We start from the raw sequence: 20,102 nt of genomic DNA on the forward strand, positions 1-20,102 counted from the left end.
AATTACTCTGAATCTCTGGGACCATAGCTAGAAGCAGGGATCTGGAAGAGATACTCAATGGCTTCCAGACAGGTAATTAAAAAGAAAAAAAGTACTAGTACACTTTTCAAAGGAAAATTAGAATGCCTTTTGTATGCATTTTATCTGGAACAAATTTAAATGAATTTAAGATTATCTCCTTGAGAATAAATAGAGTTACAAAGTGTTTTCAGTTAAATCTAGGAAAGTGATTGACAGATGGATTCAGCAGCCATTTATACAGATTTAACCTACGTAAGTTGCCACTGTATTCTAAGATGCTTCTGAGCTGCGCTTAGTCACGTGTGCTCACTGCAGTTCTCCCTAGTCCATCTTCGTGATTCAAGTGAATTGTGTACTTTTTTACGCCCGGGACTAAAAAGGAAAAGGTAGTAGCTGATGAGTACATGAACACATTGGAAAAGATAAGCTTGGAGCCAAGCCTGCCTACCTCCAGGACAGAATACTTTGCCCCATACGTTCGTGTTTCTCATTAAGAGAGAGGTGGCTTTGAGATAAAAGAACATTAGTAGCTCTATGTTTTAGTAGATAAAGTTAGTAGTTCTGTTGAATCTAGATTCAGCTATATGAGTCACTCCTTGCTTTTCCAATTCTAAAGAGGCCTAGCAGAGAAGATTGGAGCCTATGGTATTGTCCTAACAGGTGGAAGTAACTCCAACTGATATAGCTTCATTCTGTGATCAGAGATGACACACTTCATAGTGCCATCCCCACCACACGTACACACGTGAGTTCACGCCTGCACACTGGAGAAAATTCAGTTTCGATTCAGCTTCTCATTCGGCTCTGTAGGAGCAGATGGCATCTGAGAAGGGCAGCGGGGACGGGAAGGCTGCTACTCCATAGATTGCCTCTGAAAAATACAAGCAAAGGACAGTGGAATCTAACTTTCACTGGAGTAATAATTTATCTTATTTAGGGACACAGTTTTAATAAATCATATTACGTGGCTGGACCATATTACCAAACAAAAAGGTTTATTTGATTCAGAATATGTTTCAATGTTTACCCATTATTTAAACTAAACCTTATGTGGCATGGATTTTCTCTTTTTCAAAGGGCAAAAAGTTATCTGCAGGAAAAGATTCTAACAAACAGCCTAAACGTGTTTTAATTTTTAATCCAAAAGCCCCAGGTAGCTAATCACCAAAATAGTTGGGAGATTTTTCTCTATAAGACATATTTGATATTTATTTCAGTGTATCTAAAAATCATGATAAAGGCTCTCAAGGATCCTTATCAAACCCAACCCTCCGCCCCACACCCGCTCCCCCAAACCTAACTGTCTGTACTTAGGGAAAGAGTAATATGAAGTCTTTGTTGTAGAAAGATTATGGGACAGATTCATTATCTAAATAGTATGTCGTACAAGCATGCTCTGAAAATACAAGATGGCAAGAAGTTCAGATTATCCTCAATATAAGAGAATTACCTGTGCAATTCCGGCAGAAAAATAATTTCTCAACTATTACATCTAAAACAGCAATGTACAAGTAAATGAGGGATCTCCTCACACCTGATTTCCTCTGGCGCCTCATTGCTGCTCACAGACTAGTATGTGACTTTCAGAATTAAGGAAAAACAGAGTCTCACTCTGTTTGCAAACACTGTTTATTTATTCACATAACAGAACTGGTGCCTGCCAGCTTGAAATTGTGCGATCTTTTTTTAGTTGGATCAACTGATTCACTCTGACTGAAGGACGTTTCCCCCTGATGCTGAGTAAATTGTTCTTGGTTTCACTGGGGTCTGTATTGTGGCTATCTCACATCAACAGCTTTATCCACGGCCATTTTTTAAAAAACCGTAGCCATGGCTTCTTGGGTTCAAGAGACAGACCTCATGACTGGAAGAAACTTAGGATATTTCATGGGTCACAAGTCACTCAGCATTCTCTGTGCCATGCTCAGTTTATATCCTGGCTCAAAGAAGGAGAATGTCATATAAAATTTATAGGCTCCAGTATTACAGTATTTCCTACTTGTTCTCCAGTTACAACAGAGGCACCAGGAGAGTTTTCTGCTGCGATTTTATCCGTGGGATTTGTTCTCATCTTTTCATATCCTAAGACTTACAACTCTATCAATATACTCAGCATTAACCATCCAGATATCCGCACTGACATTTTATGTGTCGATGAGGATTCAGAGTTCCCATGAGAGGAATTTGAAAATAAAGTTTTCTAAATTAGTGAATTGTGTTAAAAGACACACACAACCTAAGACTAAGAACAATTGAAAAATCTTTAGGCAAAATCATCTCCATTCGAGGGTGTTCTGTTTTGAGGAGATGTCAGATTTCTAGCAGAGAATGAGGGAAGTAGAGGATTATAATTTTATTTGAATTACGAGCACCTCTATGATTAATATTAATGCCAATAACCTCTGCAACTAAAACAGATAAATACCCCTAAACACCTACAAGGTGGCAAAGTTAGGCAGGGACTATAAGGCACTCTTCCTACTCTGCCTTCTCTTCTGTTAAAACATTTTAATGCATTGCCCCAGTGCCTTTCCGTTTGAAATGTTTCCTCTGGCGCTCCACCCAGATGCCCTGCCTTGGCTGACCCAACGGGCTCATGTTTTGGTTGTGATTCTCAGAACACCAGGCCCTACTAAAATATCTCACTCTAGATCTGCCCTGCTTCATTCTAGCTATGCTGGATTCTTCAATTCTGTGATCTCTATACTTCTATTATTCAGCCTCAGTCTTAAAGAAAATTTGGTATTTCATTTTCTCAGAATCTTCTAATCCCAAATTTCTTTTTCAGCTGTGAGTGGAGTCTACCCCAAGATATTCTCCCTAGGTTTTCTGAAAACTCTAAGGAGGCATGTGAAGGGAGAACTCCTAGAAAAAGCAAGAGGTTTTATGGAAATGTCTAAGTGACGGTTCTCTTCACTTTACCTAGCAAATAAAAGATACACATACATACCTTTGATTACCTAATAAGGAAAACCTTTGTATAATTAGAAGTTTCCTAGGAAGCCAACCAAAAAAAGCAATTTATTCCACAATAACTAAATTTTATTTGCATATATTGACATGTTGGTTCAAAATACCAAAAGTGATATTTCCTTGTTACCTTTAACAAAAGAGAGAAAAGGAGCACAGAGAGGCGTACACAATAAAACGAACTGCAAATAACACATTCAAGCGAGACTATTTTATAGGTTTGTTACTGTAGTCAGTATATATGATGGTACCTTGTATATTTTAATTTAAATGTAACTTTATGATATCAAAATTAAAGTTAGAGTCACCTTGTTTCTGTAATTTCAATAATTCATTTTATATTAATTTCAGTGAGGAATACATTTCCAATATTCATCAGATTTCTGTTTGCATTATTCATTAAATAATAAAATGACAACCTTTATAGATGCAAACTCGCCTTCATCCAGTGGGTGCTGAGAGAGCAAAAGGAAAATGAAAGAGCTCCAGAAATGGTGCAGATGTTGGCTTGACTAGAATGTTAATACGTTAGTGCTTCCAAATGCTACTTTGTCTGAAAGAAGAAAATGGTGCTTGTGTTTCAAGAGGCTGAAACATAATATGCCATACACAGCTGGCTGAAGGGAGAAAGGGAGTGAAAAATTATGATTAGGAGAGTTTAGATAGGAATACAAATGGCCCACTATGGAGAGATATTGCAGTTCCTCTGGTATTTGGTTTTCAGTTGGGATGCTTCGGGAATGAATACCTAAGGTCATTTTGGATAGTCTCCAGAATATCTCCACAGTAACAAAACCAGGTAACATTTATCATCGACTGCTGTCATCCGTTAGCAATAGAAAACTACACATCACTCTTTATTTCTGACTGACATATTAGAAACACAGCTAAGCACAGAATAGTTTAATCCAGATGAAGAAGACCATGGAAGGTTTCACCATGTCCAACTGAGTTGAGTTCATCATTCTTCCAGTGTGTCCTCTGTAGCTGTGATCCTGGGAATAGACTCCAAAATTATGTATGCCAGAAGAAATCCTGAATTTTCCACTCAATAAATAAATGATATTTATTGATTTAACAAATTCTATTTAGTCTTTCTTCTAAATAATTATAATATAACCTTTCCTGTTTTTATTCTGTCTTTGTTCAATGCCATTTCCTGTAGTCTCCTGTCCCTTCTCACTTAATCACCCCTCCCCATTCATATCAGTCTGTTCTGTTTCTTATAATTTCCCTTCATATCGTGTTGTTGCTTCACAGTCTGTCTCCATCTGTCTGTCTGTCTGTCTCTTTCTCTCACACACACAGGTAGATTATCGAAATTTGAATAAACAACAAGGATCCAGGTTTTGTTTACAAGATACAAACCACTTCCTCATACCTTTCTAAATATTTAACTTTTACTTTAATTCCTTTTTAAAATTCAGATTTACTTTCATACTATAAAATCCATATTTCAGTTTACAGTTTAAGGGGGCTTTGGAGACGCATACAGTGATTTAATCACCACCACAATCAAGATACAGAGTTTTTGCATCTGAAGGATTTTAGCAATATTTTGAAAGAGCCACTTCAAAGTTATATGATTAAACCAAGTTTAATCACAAGTGACATGTCCCAGGCCATTTCTGAACTCCTGTAGCTTGTGACCCTGGATGTTTTCCTAGCCTTCTTTATGTTTCATGATTATCTGTTGAAATAGTTGCATCTACTTCACTAGAAATGTGTTAGTATATGTACAAAGTTTAGACATTGACTGGCACAATTAATGCTAAACGAATCAAAGTAATTATTATCAATATCGTTATCACCACTATGACAGCCTTTACTCCAGGAAGCCCTCACTTAAGGACAGACTGATTGCTTTTGTGGGGGGAATGAAGAGTAGGAGTCATGACCGGTGACAGTGCTTGAACTCAGAAATATCTGCTCTGATACCGAGCTGCTGCCTATTTTCTGCTCTCCCTTTGAAGCAACAAGGGTATCATTCTGCGTTGCTTTCTGTTCTATTCGAAGGTGTTTTCCTACCACTGGGATTGTTGTGGAGCCCTCATGACAAGCAAATAAAGCTCAGGTCCAGTAGTGATTTTGTGGAGAACTGGACCAAGCACGGGTGAGTAACAAAAGTAAGACATCTTCAAAAGTTTATGATGTTAGTATATAACCTCAGCATAGCTATTAAAATAATAAGTAGCAAATATTGGAAATTTCAGTAATTCACGTATATTCCTGATGCTAATATTCACCAGACTCCCTGCATTACCCTCAAGATTGCCCTTTGCATAGACAAATGTCACATTCCTGTTAGATAACTTGTGATTCTAACCCCTGTCTTTATTCAAATCAACTGGATAAAATATTGTGTCCTTTGCCCAAATAAGCTAATCTACATTTATGAAATACTACAGATCAGTGATACCCTAGTCTGGGTATTTAATGGAAATTGTTTCTTGTAATTGACCAGTTCCTTTCAGTGAGCCTTACATATGGGATTGTCACACTATTTGGCATCAACAGGTCACAGAAGGTCAGAAGGCATCTTGTAAAAATCATGCGAATAGGAGACATTCTGGGGAGAAGAGGCGGGATTTCTGACTTTGGCATGCACCTAGTTGATATTTTCAATCTAAGTTTTTGTCCAACTGTTAGAGGATAGTATTCATTCCATCTTATATGAAATGTCTAATAGAATACTCATTTTATGGAAAAGGAAATCAATTGAAGTGTTATCGCCTTGCTCTTATCTAGATCATTCTGTGAACAGCTTTGAAACTCATTTATGTTCCTAAAGGCCTCAGGCATTTTCTATGGCAATCACTGATGGATTTTCAATCAGAGGAAAATAAGAGGCAAATAAGTTTACACATGTATTTTTTCATTGAATTTTCACAATGTGTTGTACCAAAAGATGTGTATGGAGGAGAGAAGAAATAGGAACAGGTAAATAAATGTCAGAAAAATTCGGCATAAAACAAATGAGAAGCAACGTATGGAGAAAGATTAGTAATTGTAGTTTTGACTTTGCAAGGGCATTTTTACACAGAAAATCATATATGTGTGTATATCCATATACGTAGTATAATTTACATATGTGAAATATAATTTCATGGGTCAATATATTTTTTTATATTTTTCTTAAAGTACTCAGTGCTAAATTTTATCATTCACATCTTTGCATCTACATAGCCAAGTAGGGAGCCAATGACGCAGTTTTCCTTTTGTCCTGTATTACAGGCAAACATGCTTTTAGGGTTACTTTTTTCCTTTTCTTTCAAGTTCTATAGAAACTTCTACAGAAAAAAAAAAAAAAAAAGGACCTTAGTTACCAGTGAGCCTCAACCCCACCTGCATTACATTTAGTGTCTTCTCCACGCTGTAGAGCAGCCATTCAGAAGTAAAAAAAAAAAAAAAAAAAAAAGTTTTTTAGCCTGTTACCAATTATTAGTTAGAAATATTTACTTCATATCTACCTACTCATAAACTACTTTGAAAGAGGATGCTTTGTGTCTTAAAACAGAAGTGCTGAATAATAATTTGTGACATCAAATACACCTTTGAATGATCATCCCTGTCTGTTATATCCCAAGAGCACCTGAAAACTATTACATTGGTTATTGTGGTTCAGCCACTGTTCTACTTAATGTTAAGTGAGAGCTGAACTTCAATTTCTTTCCTGCAGCCTCTTATAATTTTACCAGTAATTTGAGCTCTTTAAAAACGAGAGAGGTTAAAAGAGTTAGTCCTAATGGAAAAAAGAATGCAGTTAATATTTTCAGCATATTTATAGGTAGCATATAATGTCAACTTGAAGCTGACATTAAAATTCTACATCAAGGCCTTCATAAAATTCTTTCAGTATATATTTAATGATAAGTCTACAATGTGGGTTTAAAAGTATTTATCCACAAGAAAATCTTTTAGTAAAAGTACCTGCATTTAGCGTAATAAGGCACTTAGTCTCTCCTCTACTGTTACTCTTACCTTGTCACTCCAGTGCCCTCACAGTGCATTTTTCCTACTTTTCTTCTAAGAATTATTTTAAGGTATGCAAATCATATAATTCAGAGTACAGCTAGACATTAGGACCAAAGAGAGGTGTAAGTATGGTGACAACACTTTCTGTTTATTTATTTAGAACAATGTAAAATTAATACATTATATCTACACAAATTTTTTAATATTAAAATTGTTCTAAAATATGGAATATAAAAATATACATGAAAAATGTATAGATCTTATTCATGTTGACTTCAGGGGATGTATATAGATCTTATTGTCATGAGAAAAAATAAATGAAAACAACTATTATTTGTGTATACACACAGGAAAAGCACCTGTTTTTAACTCTAGTGAAAGTAATACTTAGCACAGATCACACAATGTAGCAATTGAATACATAATAGAAATTAACACTGATTCAGCATCCATAAAAACAACACCTCCTTAAATTTTCTAAAAATTAGAGCAAAATAGTGTGTTAAAATCTTACTTGTAAAGAGTCTATAAATTTCCTGATCAAATGTCCAGTAAATGCATATAATATAAAATGTGCAAAAATTGTAAAATAATGTGATTTAAAATTTTCAGAATTCTATGTCATACCCATTTCTAAAGGGGGCACTTTATTTTTGACAAAATTATACCATGAAGAGAAGAAAGTGTTCCTCTATCATTTAAGTGCATTTTATAAGTGGTTAACAAAGAGTACCAGGAATGTTAAAATGTGCTAATCAAATATGGTCATCTTTATTTGTGATGTTAAACTATATCTAAAATATGGATGACACTTCCTCTATCTTTTTCTCCCTCTCTCTAAATATATGTGTGTGTGTGTGTGTGTGTGTGTGTGTGTGTGTGTGTGTGTGTAATACAGGCACACACATATGCATTCTGATTTTGTGGGAAAATAACTTTAAAATGCTTAGAAAAGTTTCATATCTGTTGGACAGTTAATTAATGTAAAGAAAGTACTGGAATGTAGGCTTCATACCTGTGATATTGTGATTTATAATAAGAAATACGTGTTTGGTCTTTGTCCTCATTTCTGACACAGTTCCTAAAACGCTTGAGTTTCCTAAGTGTTGAGAGCAACAAAGATGTCTTTTGTTATGTTAATGAGTCGACCTGTGGAACTCACCGAAGTAGACTGCAGGTTGCCAGTGGAGCCAACCACAGGTGACTAGAGGGTTGGAACTTTCAGTCCCGCCCTCAGATCTCTGGGGAGAGGGGGGAGAGGGACTGGAGACTGAGTTCAATCACCAGTGGCCAATGATTTAATCAATCATGCCTATCTAATAAAGCCTCCATAAAACCCCAAAAGAACAGGATTCTGAGAGCTTCCAGGTTGAGGAACAAGAACGTTTCCACCCATGCACAACGGTGCCGGACCCCAAACTCCACAAGAATAGAAGCTCCTTTGTTCAGGACCTCACCCTACGTATCTCTTCATCTGGCTCTTGATTCCTATCCTTTAAGACATTTGGTAATAAGATCTAGTGAGTAAACAGCTTTTTGAGTTCTGTGAGCTGTTGTAGCAAATTAATTGAAGCCAAGGAGTGGGTCATGGCAATCTCTGATTTATAGACAGTCAATCTGATGTCTCGGTAACAACCTGGACTTGTGATTGGTGTCTGAAGTGGGGTGGATGGAGAGCAGTCTTGTATCATTAGTCTGTGGGATCGGACATCACCTCCGGGTAGATAGGGTCAGAACTGAGTGGAATTGTACGACACCCAGCTGGCCTCGGAGAATTGCTTGTTGGTGGATGGGAACACCCCTCCACACAATGAAATTGGGTCCAGGAACCCAAAAGAATACCTCTCCTGGCAAAGAAGGTCATAAATTGAGCTAAAGCTGAACTATAAATATAGAGTTTCAAGGAAGGATTTTGTTTGATTGTTTTAAGATGGGAGAATTGTAAACATACATAGAATCTTACTGGAAAGATCCAAGATTGAAATAAAGATTAAATACAAATCAGAGACCAGGTATAATAAACTCTCAGGAAGTAGAAGGTGATGGAATTCATCATACCGAGTGATTACCTTAAATGAGACTAGGGACACACATACATACATTCACATGCACAGAGGGGAAAAAAATATATGTGTGGATAAATGTTGTTCTGTAGATTTTATGATAGGAAATACGAGGAGTAAGAAAAAAAAAAACCTGAGGCCTAAGGTTATATGTTGTCACCTACGATCTTCTCCCATATGCTCTATACCTCCCCTAACCCATCCACAACGCCACCCTCTCCAACTTCCCAGATTTTCTACCATATGGTCTGGAACCCGTGGTCTAATATCAGAAAATCACCATCACATTTTGCTTTGAAGAGTCCCTTTGCTTTTTTCGTTTAACAGAATCTGGTTTTCTATAGCTTTCATTACTTATTTTTTTGCCCTTCCAGGAAATGGTTTTTGTTGGTTAGGTTTGGTTTGACTTTTTTCACCTAAGTATGCCCTAAATAGCACAGATTTGCTGGTGGGATAGATATTATCCTAATTGCTCTTTACTGCTACTTCCAAATTATCACTCTTCATTCAAAACCTCTTTGCTAGGAATCTTAAGGTCAATTCTACCCAGTCAGAAGTTTTCAGCCTCTTTCCCTGCATCGCCCTTAGTGACAGGTTGAACACCATGGAGGCAATCCACCTAACACCCCTGCCTCTCAATTATTTCAGATCTGCACTTCCAAATCTTTTCCTCTAGGCCCTCAGAACCCTTAACCTATAAAGTCATATTCTAGAACTTGACGCCATCCATCATTTCACTACCCCCAACAGTTCAATTTCAATCATCCAGTCCCCACGTATTTTTCTATTGTTCCAGCTTACTTACCCTATTTAGGAAATAAGACTGTTTTAATAATTGTGTGTCTCATTGGAGCCCTTTGTCGACACAAAACAGTTGTTTCTAACCATCCCAAAATCTTTGTAGATTTAGCAATTCTTCCTTTCCTAACTACCTTCTCTAATATATTGCCTTTCCCATAGTCATTCTCACTATCGAGTACAATTTATGTTTTGCTATGTTATTTACAATAATCTTTACTAGTTGAAAATATGTCATATCTTTGCTTGTTCAGTGCTGACTCAGTTACTAGAATGCAAGCTCTCTGAACACAGAGAATTTTTCTCTCATTTCCTATTCCACCCCCAGGTTTGGCAAAGAGTAGGCAGTAGTAAATATCTGTCTAAAAAATAAGTGGATGAATGAACTGATTATCATTTCCACTCTACTGAATATATTTAAATATGGATGGTAGCCTACATTTATACCTCAGTTATACTTAGAGTCAAATCATGCATTACCATTTCAATTGTGGGTTAGATCATTACAAATACATAATTATTTTGGAACAATAGAGAAAACTATATAATTTATTTTGTTCTTAAAGTTGCTATTTTGTAATAATGGTTTTCTTAATTAGTATTTATCGAAAACACTGCTCATGTAAGCTTAAAGAGAAGCCAGTGTTTAAACACTATTCTTTGAAATTGTGTCATATTCTCTTTAAATTGTGAAAGCGCAAATTATGCACTCTGAAAAAATTGTTTAAATTAATTTTGTCAGGCTAGGTAAAAGACTAATATATGTAGTAGGTAGCATCCATTTTCATGATCTCACTGCTTATCATGCTGTATACATTTATATATACATTTCTTTGCCAGGTTATACATGCAGAACTATGTAGGGTGAACTTAATGGGTGATTCAGGTGATTCTTTATTTTTTGTCGTTTTTTACTATAAGTGAATTTCACTTAATACATAGGTTTCCTGTAAAATCTAACTTCTACCTAGAGGCAATTCCGTTTCTCCTGAATTATGACAATTATAAGGCTAAAAATTTGGCAAAGCTTAAAGAAAGATTGCTATATATTGGCCTTAAAAATGCAGATTTCCTTGAAAAAATGTGCTTGTTTTAGATGAAAAATAAAGACACAGAATGTATGAGATATTTGGAATAGATAATGCTGTACAAATGGAAAATATTAAGTAGTAACACTTCGAGTTACATATGTATTAATGTTATACCTAAGTAAAACTATTTTAGCAAGGTTCCTCATGTAGAGGGTGTTATTCCATTTCACATTCTTCTTATATTGTACAACAGGCAGTGACTATAATTAATAGATGATACCATCCACTGAAATATTACTCATAGTTCTCATCATTTTCTTTGGCTCACTCTACTTATCATCATATTTTTTGTCCTCTAATCCTTTCTACACCCTTTAATTCCTGTAACCTGAAAACAATTCCAACTCATCTACTTTCATAGTAAGAACAAATTCATTGTCTTTTTTCTCTATTCCTCCAATTCAAGCCCATCTTCTATGGAATACCATATTTCATAATCAAATACTTAAGGAAATAAATAAAATCAAGAAAAAATTGTAATTTCTAAATGAATTCAACCAGCCTCCTGAGTAATCTTCTTCCATTATTCAAAAACTATAGTAATACGCTGCAGTGATAAATAGTAAAGGAGAAAATGTAACATCAGTAGCAATAATTACAGTAAAATTCATTCAAATTTCTTGTATTGCTGGATTCGTCCCAGGTGTGCTGTTTCTATTAACTCACTTAATCCTCACACTTATCATTGGTTAAAATGTAATTCCAACTCTGTAGAAAGTACATTCACAGGCGGAGTCTAGCTCCATACCTCTTCTCTTAGCGCTGTGCTACACTGCCTTTTCCATGTAGTGTACCTGCTCTTGTTTTAGTGGTGCATGGGCATTGAGTTAGGGGATGATGCAATATGATTGTGTCTTTAATGGGAGGAGAAATGAGAAAAGAGTAAGGCTAAGAAATAAGACACAGAATGCAAATAGGGCATTCAGTAGGCAGTATTTAGATAATGAAATTATCTGGGCTTAATGTTTCCCTTTTAATATTTGACTTAAACATATGTTAACTATTTGTAAACTATTTGGAGAAGTAACTATACCTTTTATAATTCATATAGCATCAATCTTTAAAAATCATAGCATATATTATTAAATAAAATATACATCTAATAGAGTAACATTGGTCCATAAATAATGTTCGTTATAGGAATTATAGTATGAAAAAATACTCTATCAGAAATGAATTAGTTTCCTCGGCAAGTACTTTATTTTCAATCAGGAGCCCAAAACATAAACTTTCATTCTGCACTAGTGCTCTTTTCTACCATATTTGTTCCTTCCCTACCGGCAGGGCATCCATCTTTCCTTACTGCAGATTCACACACACACACACACACACACACACACACACACACACACACAAACAGAACCCAAAGTGCAGTTTATTAGGGGCTGTTCACTTCTCTCTCTGTCCTGAAAGAATTCTAGCCACACTAAAGCTTTTAGTTATAGGCCTACCTTGAAGATGTTGTGCATTTGGTTCCAGACCACTACAGTAAAGCAAATATAACAATAAACTGAATCACATGAGAATTTTTTTTATTTCCTAGTGCATATAAAAGTTATGTGTACACTATACTGTAGCCTATTAAGTGTGCAAAAGCATCATGCCTAAAAATGTACGTACCGTAACTAAAACATACTTTATTGCTAAAAAATGCTAACCATCATCTGACAATGCAGGTTTGCCACAAATCTTCAATTTGTAAAAGACACAGTTTATGCAAAGTGCAATAAAGTGAACCATAAAATTTGTCTTTATACTATATGGAATACCTATAGGGAATATAGGTATTTTGGGGCTGAAAAAATCTAATTCTCATAGCTGTCTTTTCATAAATCTTCTATACCCTTGTCACATTGTTTGTAACAGGCCTGTTGACATGTAAGTCTCCCACACTTGATTGAGTAAAAGAGAGGATTGATAAAATAAAACTTACAAATAGTCAAATTAATGTTATATATAGAATGAAAATAGTGCATTTTACTTTCTTCTGTAATTTATTAGCTCATCTAATTTTAACTTTATGTAGTTTCCTGAATTAAGAACCAGCCATCCTAGTTATAGCCAATATACCGTATTCCAGTGTTTTAGCTAAAAACTTTCACTAGAATATGACCTTAGTTGAGAGCTCAGGTGGGAGATATGCCAGTCCTCAAGAATCCTGTTCTATGAATCTCTTGAGACGTAAAGACTTCATAATGAATTTTCCAGAGATGCTCATAGACACCTTCTCAGAGAGACTTGGTGTCTGTTGTTTCTGGTCAGGACCCTTAAGGAGGCCTGACAAACACAAATCCTCAACAGGCTCTTCTCTCATTCATTGCAACCTGGCACGTGGCGCTGCCGTAGGAAAAGATGTCAGCCGTCTTAATGATGACATGTGTCTCGTTCAGTAAGCACAGATCAAGTGTCTGGGATTGTGATAGTTTGCCCCTTTCTCACACACACACACACACACACACACACACACACACACACACACACAATGTTACATGTAATCTCACAGCTTGTGAAATAAAATTGCAGTGAGCCGTAGTTCTCTTGTTCACTGTCTGCTGGTTTTACATTCATTGTTTTGAGGTTAAGCACAACTAGAGACTAGATAGCTTTCTTTAGGAGAATATGACTGAGGTATTATAATTTTTAAATATATAAATAAAATGACTTCTCACAGGTTGCAAATTTTCACAAAATAATATTTTACACAGAAGTGCACAGTTGAGGCTTTTTGCTCACAAAGGATCAAAAATCCAAATTTGTCTTCATTATCAACCCTCAAAAGAAATAAATGAGTCATAAATGTAATTAATAGTAAAAGTTATCCTATCCTGATTTTTAAATGAAATCAGAACATATGTGAAGTCTAACCCCCCATTTTCCTACTATATATTTAAAATGTGTGTATATTGAAATAGTTATCTATGAAATGTTTTAATCATTGTCACTGCATCATATTTATTTCAAATAATAGTTGTTGGAGGAAAGCAGTTAATGTACATTAAGAGAATCTAGAGTTTCAAGTCTTAATTTTGAAAATCTCACAGATGATAAATAATAGTTTATAGACGTGTTGAGAGACATTAAAAGTTAAGGAATTAAAACATAAATGGGAAAAATGATATAGACTCAAAATATTAATTTCTGTGTAAATACATTAAAATTAAAAGACATAAATATAATGAAATATTTATTTTAAGTGACATTATTTTATTTTCACAAAATATGATTGTCCTCTATTGAAATGCTATTGATTATAGATTTTCATAATTTGGCAATATTATATATTTAGTGTGCATAGTTCCACAATTCAGGGTGCTTTTTAAAATTATTTTTTCATCACTTTCTCTTGCAAAACCATAAGAAATATATACGAAAAACAATTCAATGCTAATGTAACAACAAGGTTAGAAATCTAAACATACAGGTCAGAGCAGAAAAGTTACACCTCTCCTGGTAACATTATATTATCAACATTATACAGCGTGCACACGAAAATATGTACTTAGAAACCTAACTGGTAATTTAAAGTAGCACATGTTATATATATTAAATGAGGATAAGTTAACATCCCTAGGAGAACCTTAACTTACCTAGTTTTGTATTAATATGTCTTAAATTAATAGCATTTTACTATTAGAAATTTCCAGCATACAGCTGTAGTCACCCTGTGCTTGAATTCTTTTGCCCTTTCTCTTCGTGCATGGATTTGTTATAAAACTGAGTACAAAGGGTTGGAAATGTGTGGAGATGGTATGTTTTATACATTACATTATTAGCCTCAGCAATTTTTTCTAGGATAATGCTCTGCTATTACCATATTTTATGATAATATGATAACTCTACATCTGATAGGAAAACAAATTAGATGGAAGCCATACCATTAGAGTGTCCAGATGCAAAGCTTCCATTCTTGAATTCTGAGTAAAATATTTATGATCTTATTTAAATAATAATGAGATAGAATACACACAGTGCCATTGTTTAAGAATTATGCCACATATGTAATACTAGAGGGACTCCTCATCATAGGAAACGTAGGTTTCAAGCTAAGAGCCAGATTCTCAGTCACACAGTTCCAACCTGGTTTCAACTGCAGTAACACATTGAAATAGACCCTGATAACTTCTGATCTGTAAAAGTATTTATTACACAAAACATTTTCATGTGGCACCTTACATGAAAATGTGTATATAAATATATACAGATATATCATTAATATTTCAATACTTTGGTGATTCTCATAATTCCAATCATATTAAAATTAATTTATAATGCCATTTCTAACATACAGGGTATATGTTTATAAGCCCTCTCCCACATAAACCTGAAAATGTAAACTCAATTTTTTTTTGATGTGGACCAATTTTAAAGTCTTCATTGAATATGTTACAGTATTGCTTCTGTTTTATGTTTCTGCGTTTTTTCTTTGGCCCCGAGGCATGTGGGATCTTAGCTCCCTGACCAGGGATCGAACCCGCACCCCCTGCGTTGGAAGCCAAAGTCTTAACCACTGGACTGCCAGGGAAGTCCCAAAATGTAAACTAAATTAAGTTTATAGAGAAATATGTATCTTTGGACAACTTTTAATTAGACGATGGTTTGATTTTTAGGTCCTAAAGGTATTTTGAGAGCTCAGTGAGGTGCATGAAGTTGAAAGATAATAAAAGTCACGTTTTATTTTTCAGTAGAATTAGGATTGAAGCACTGACATATTTTATTTTCTGGCCAACTCCAGTTGAATTGGACATAAATATGCCTGCCATTTTGTGTTCTTTTTTTTTTCTTCTTCTCCACACTAAATGATCAGGGTCATAAAAGTTTTTATATATTCACTTTTTCAATAGAGTGCATAACCATTTGATTGAAGAAAGCCAAAAGGTACGATACTCTCTTTCATATGTCTCAGTTGCATTTACTGGAAATACCCGAGTATTCAAAAGCATTAATTAAATAGTATTGCTGTTTTTGCACATCGTTCATGATTCTGAGTGAGGTTAGAAACAATCAATCCAATCCTTAATTTATATTCTACTTGAAAATTAAATGGTATAATTTACTGATAGAAACTTGAGTACGTAAGCAAAAAGCAAACTGGCCCCTTCTTCATAAAAAGAGAAAAATCAGAAGAATAAACATCCCAGTATCCGGTGACATCTTGGTTTAGAGTTGTTCCCAGTGAAATGTTACTGTCTTGTCGGAGAAGGAATTCAGAGACAAGACAGGAAGGTTAAGAAAGCAAAGTGAGGATTTAATTAAGCAACAGTTGGCTCTCGAGATGAGAGGGGGCAGTTTCAGGTGATTAGCTGCCCGGAGTTTCTTTGTCAAGCCAGTTAAGTGGGGTGTACAAATGAAGGGGTGGAATATTCATTGGGGAGGGAGGGGTTTGGGAGCTGTATTCCATGATTTTCATCCCAGCACTGCCTTCCCGCGGGGAGGAGGGATTTTTGTCCCTATTTAGCTTTGATCGCAAGTGTCAAGGTGTAGGTGCATGATGGGAGCTTCTTGTCTGCAAGGCTAATTTTATTGTAATGAGGGTATAATGAGCAACAGGTTACATTCTGACGCTGGAGATTCCTGCCTTTTCCCACCTTCTTTGTCTGCCTCCAGGACATATATCACCCCAAAATGTGTGGTTTCCTGTCAGTCTGGAGGTTCCTGCCTTTCTTTGTCTGCCCATGGACCTCTGCTGTTTATAAGATGCAAGGTTTCCTGCTGTCTGGCCTGTGCCCACTCTTTCTACTCATGTCAAGCTATCTGCCTGCTATAACAGAGTCAGTAGCTTGTAAGCTGCTTAAAAGGTGATTTGTGTCTTGTTTAAAATAATACTTTGCAGTAGTGAAGTACCTGGTCGGTGCTCAGTAAATGCTGTTGTATGGAAATACGTGCCATAAAGGTAGTCAGATATATTTTTATAATACGTTGTAACTGCCATATAAATGCATGGATTATTATTATATAAAATATCCTGGACAGTGCTCTTCAAAAATCTAGTAAAGAAATTTAACTAGATTCTGTATGTATCACCCGACTACAACCTCTCACCTACCCCAGACTCCTTTATTTTAGAGATCATGGTTGATTCTCATAATTACCCTTTAGGCCTCAAGCCAGCAGTAGAGAATTTCTGGAGTGTCAGATCTCCCAGGGCCTAATATCTCTTTCAGCAGAAAGAACCCAGGTCCTTCTAAGGGCTGAACTGATTCGGTCTGTCCACTTAGGATAATCTCCCTTTTGCAAAGTCAACTGTGACATAACATAACCATTATCACCCTTGATGTTCAAGATATTTTTATACAATGAGCCTTTTCCAAGTGGTGGAGGAAATTTTGCTGACCATCAAAGAAAAATATACCACTTTAGAAATAGTGATCAGAAAAATAACATCTTCATTTATATCAAATTTCAGAAATCTCAGTTTGAGTATATTGAATTTTTTGACAGAATTTCTACATGGTTCATAATACCTTATCACTTAAAGATTTTTGTAATTATACCATCTTATCTTTTTCAAGTGTGTATGTCTAGTCCAAGCACATCCTCTTACTTATTTTTTTTGCCAGCTTCCTCATGTATAAACAAGAATGCTGAACTGTGCATCATAAATACATATGCATACCGATAACCAAATAAGATAATGTTCGTGCACAAAACATAAGAGCCTTGTATTGCTCTTCAGACACTTGTGAATGTCTTATTGTGAAATGATACAATACATATCTTCTCTGAATATAAGCTGCTACATTTCTTCAGCCCCCTTTATCTATCATCAAGGGCATAATTTTCTGGTTACAATTAAAATGTAGATGTCATTGGAAACACAATGAAGAATATCCAGTTCACTCTGTGTAATGTGTCACCGATTGGAAAACTATGTCAAGCAGTATAATTTCCAAACCATGATTGCAAAACTATATTATTGAAGTCTAGGAACAAGTGGAATCTAGTTTCTTTAAGATGTATGGGAATTATAATTATAAATGTTAATATATCCTCAAACTGATTTGAGAACCTGTAAATGAAACACAGGGCTGTTTAGGGAAATCGACGGTGTAATGTTGTCATTTACATATTTTTGTTGTTAACATTAAAAATATAGATATCTTGACAGGCCTGATAAGCTGTAATGTAAGACAGGGACTCTGATGGAAATGGGAGGGAATTGTCTTTCTTCTATGCTTTCACTGGAATGTTGTTTAAAATCATATCTATTTTGCCAACTGCCAGTTCTGTGTCTCTAATACTTAGAAAAGCCACATTTTATTAAATATCAGCCGTCTTATGCGATTGTAGTCTTTAAACGCTTCCTTTTCTTGGGTCATATGGGCACTTTTGGTTAACATTTTAGATTTCGATATAGCTTTATTTTGTCATTTAGCTTGGTTCAAAAATTGTGCAGGTGTCAAAACAATGAATTTCTGGAGGCTACTTTTTTCCTTTTCTCTTTTAAGAGCTTGGGTATTGTTAATATCAACAGGAAAAAGAATTACAGTGACACATAAAGTAGAAGTGCAGTTTTTGTTCTTTATAGGTAGCTGGCAGTGGTTCTCTTAATTTACCAATGTAATAAAACAGAAATGACAATGCTTTTTCTAAAAGGGGAAAACATATTTTCTAATACGGGGAGAGGCCAAAGCGGTAATATTTTTAATCACAAGTCCCACTTAAACAGCATGATCCCAGATAAGTGTATCGGAGTATGTTACTATGTGAGTTATTGTCTAGGCTCTCAGTAGCCTACTGTAGTGAGAGCAGGTGGTTTGAGCTCATATCTTTTGTGCTTCTCAGTTATTGATGTGGATTATATGAGAAGATAATTGGCAGGGTTTTGTACATAATTGATATAAAATGCTGTTTAGGATCTTCTCTGATTTGTCAAGTTTCTGGAACATCTGGGACAACAGTCTCCTGGATTACATATGAAAGAGATATAACTTTCAATCATCTGTATGCTAGCAGCAAACTGCTATAATGCTTTATAATTTTTCTGTGCATTTGAAAAAATTAAAATAGGTTTACTCTTAGGAAAATTGCTTGATTCAGAACTGAGAAACCACTAATTTAAAAAATATTTCTCTTTCCTTTATTTTTCCCTACACAGGATGGTAGGAAAATAGGTAAAAAGACAAACCCAATTTAAAAGGAAGAAAAGGGGAGTAGAATATATTAAAGCTATGTTTGTGGCACTCTGCTATTTCTCCTTAAATACTTTTCTTCAACACAAGATATTATAATGATTTTACATGTATCATCATCTGTCTGGAGACTTGAAAAACACTGGGAGAAATTTGAATAATGATAATGTTTATAACAACAATCAGATTGCCTAGCAGCACCTATTTAAGTAGGTGGAATTTGTATCTGGTATCTCCTCTTTTCTGTAATGCCCACTATTCCCCTCAATTAATCAACCCAAGTGTTTTCCTCAGGTAACACATTATTATACTATCTTACAAATCCCTGATGCCAACTGGAAATTTTGCCTCTCTTATCTGTCTTCCTATTTTCAAATACCATGTTAAATTTAGTAATAGCAGATAAGTAGGATGTTGACCACAGACAGATTTTTGACAGATTTTAAATGTGCAGATTTCAGGAAATTCAAACACACACACACACGGATAGGTAAATAGATTAATGGGTGGATATCTTGATCTCAATAACAATATTTCTTAAAAGGAATATATTGGTTTAAGTTTGAGAGGCTGGAAATAAATTCAGAAAGAATAATGAGTCAATAATTATGTTCACTAAACTAGTCATGCTAGACTGGCAACTTTTAGGTACTATGATTACTATGATAGTGTAGGTCAGTTTTAGTCAAATTTTAAAAATGCTCTATAATGTCATTATAGATAATATTGGAAACATACGATACATATAGGCTCTAGCCCAGTATACTTATAATTTTACATTAACCACACTCAAAATGTGATGATTATCAGTGTGTCATTTGGGGAAAACATAGTTCTGCCCTTGAAGCTGTGCTACCAAAATGTAAATTACTTACTTGTATTCTTGTTGCAGATATTTTTCTGGCTTTCCCCAAAGCATAATTATTCTCCACTTTCCTCTACTTTCAATGTCTGTTCCTTCTAGATTTTTCCTGTAGTCAAGCCTTGTTTAAACTAAATAACTAATTACATTTCAAAAATCGTACTATCTTCAGGTAACATGCTGTATCTCCTCA

The sequence above is a fragment of the Grampus griseus genome (genome assembly GCF_964374135.1).
Source record: "Grampus griseus genome assembly, chromosome: 21".
In the NCBI taxonomy this organism is placed as follows: Eukaryota; Metazoa; Chordata; class Mammalia; order Artiodactyla; family Delphinidae; genus Grampus; species Grampus griseus.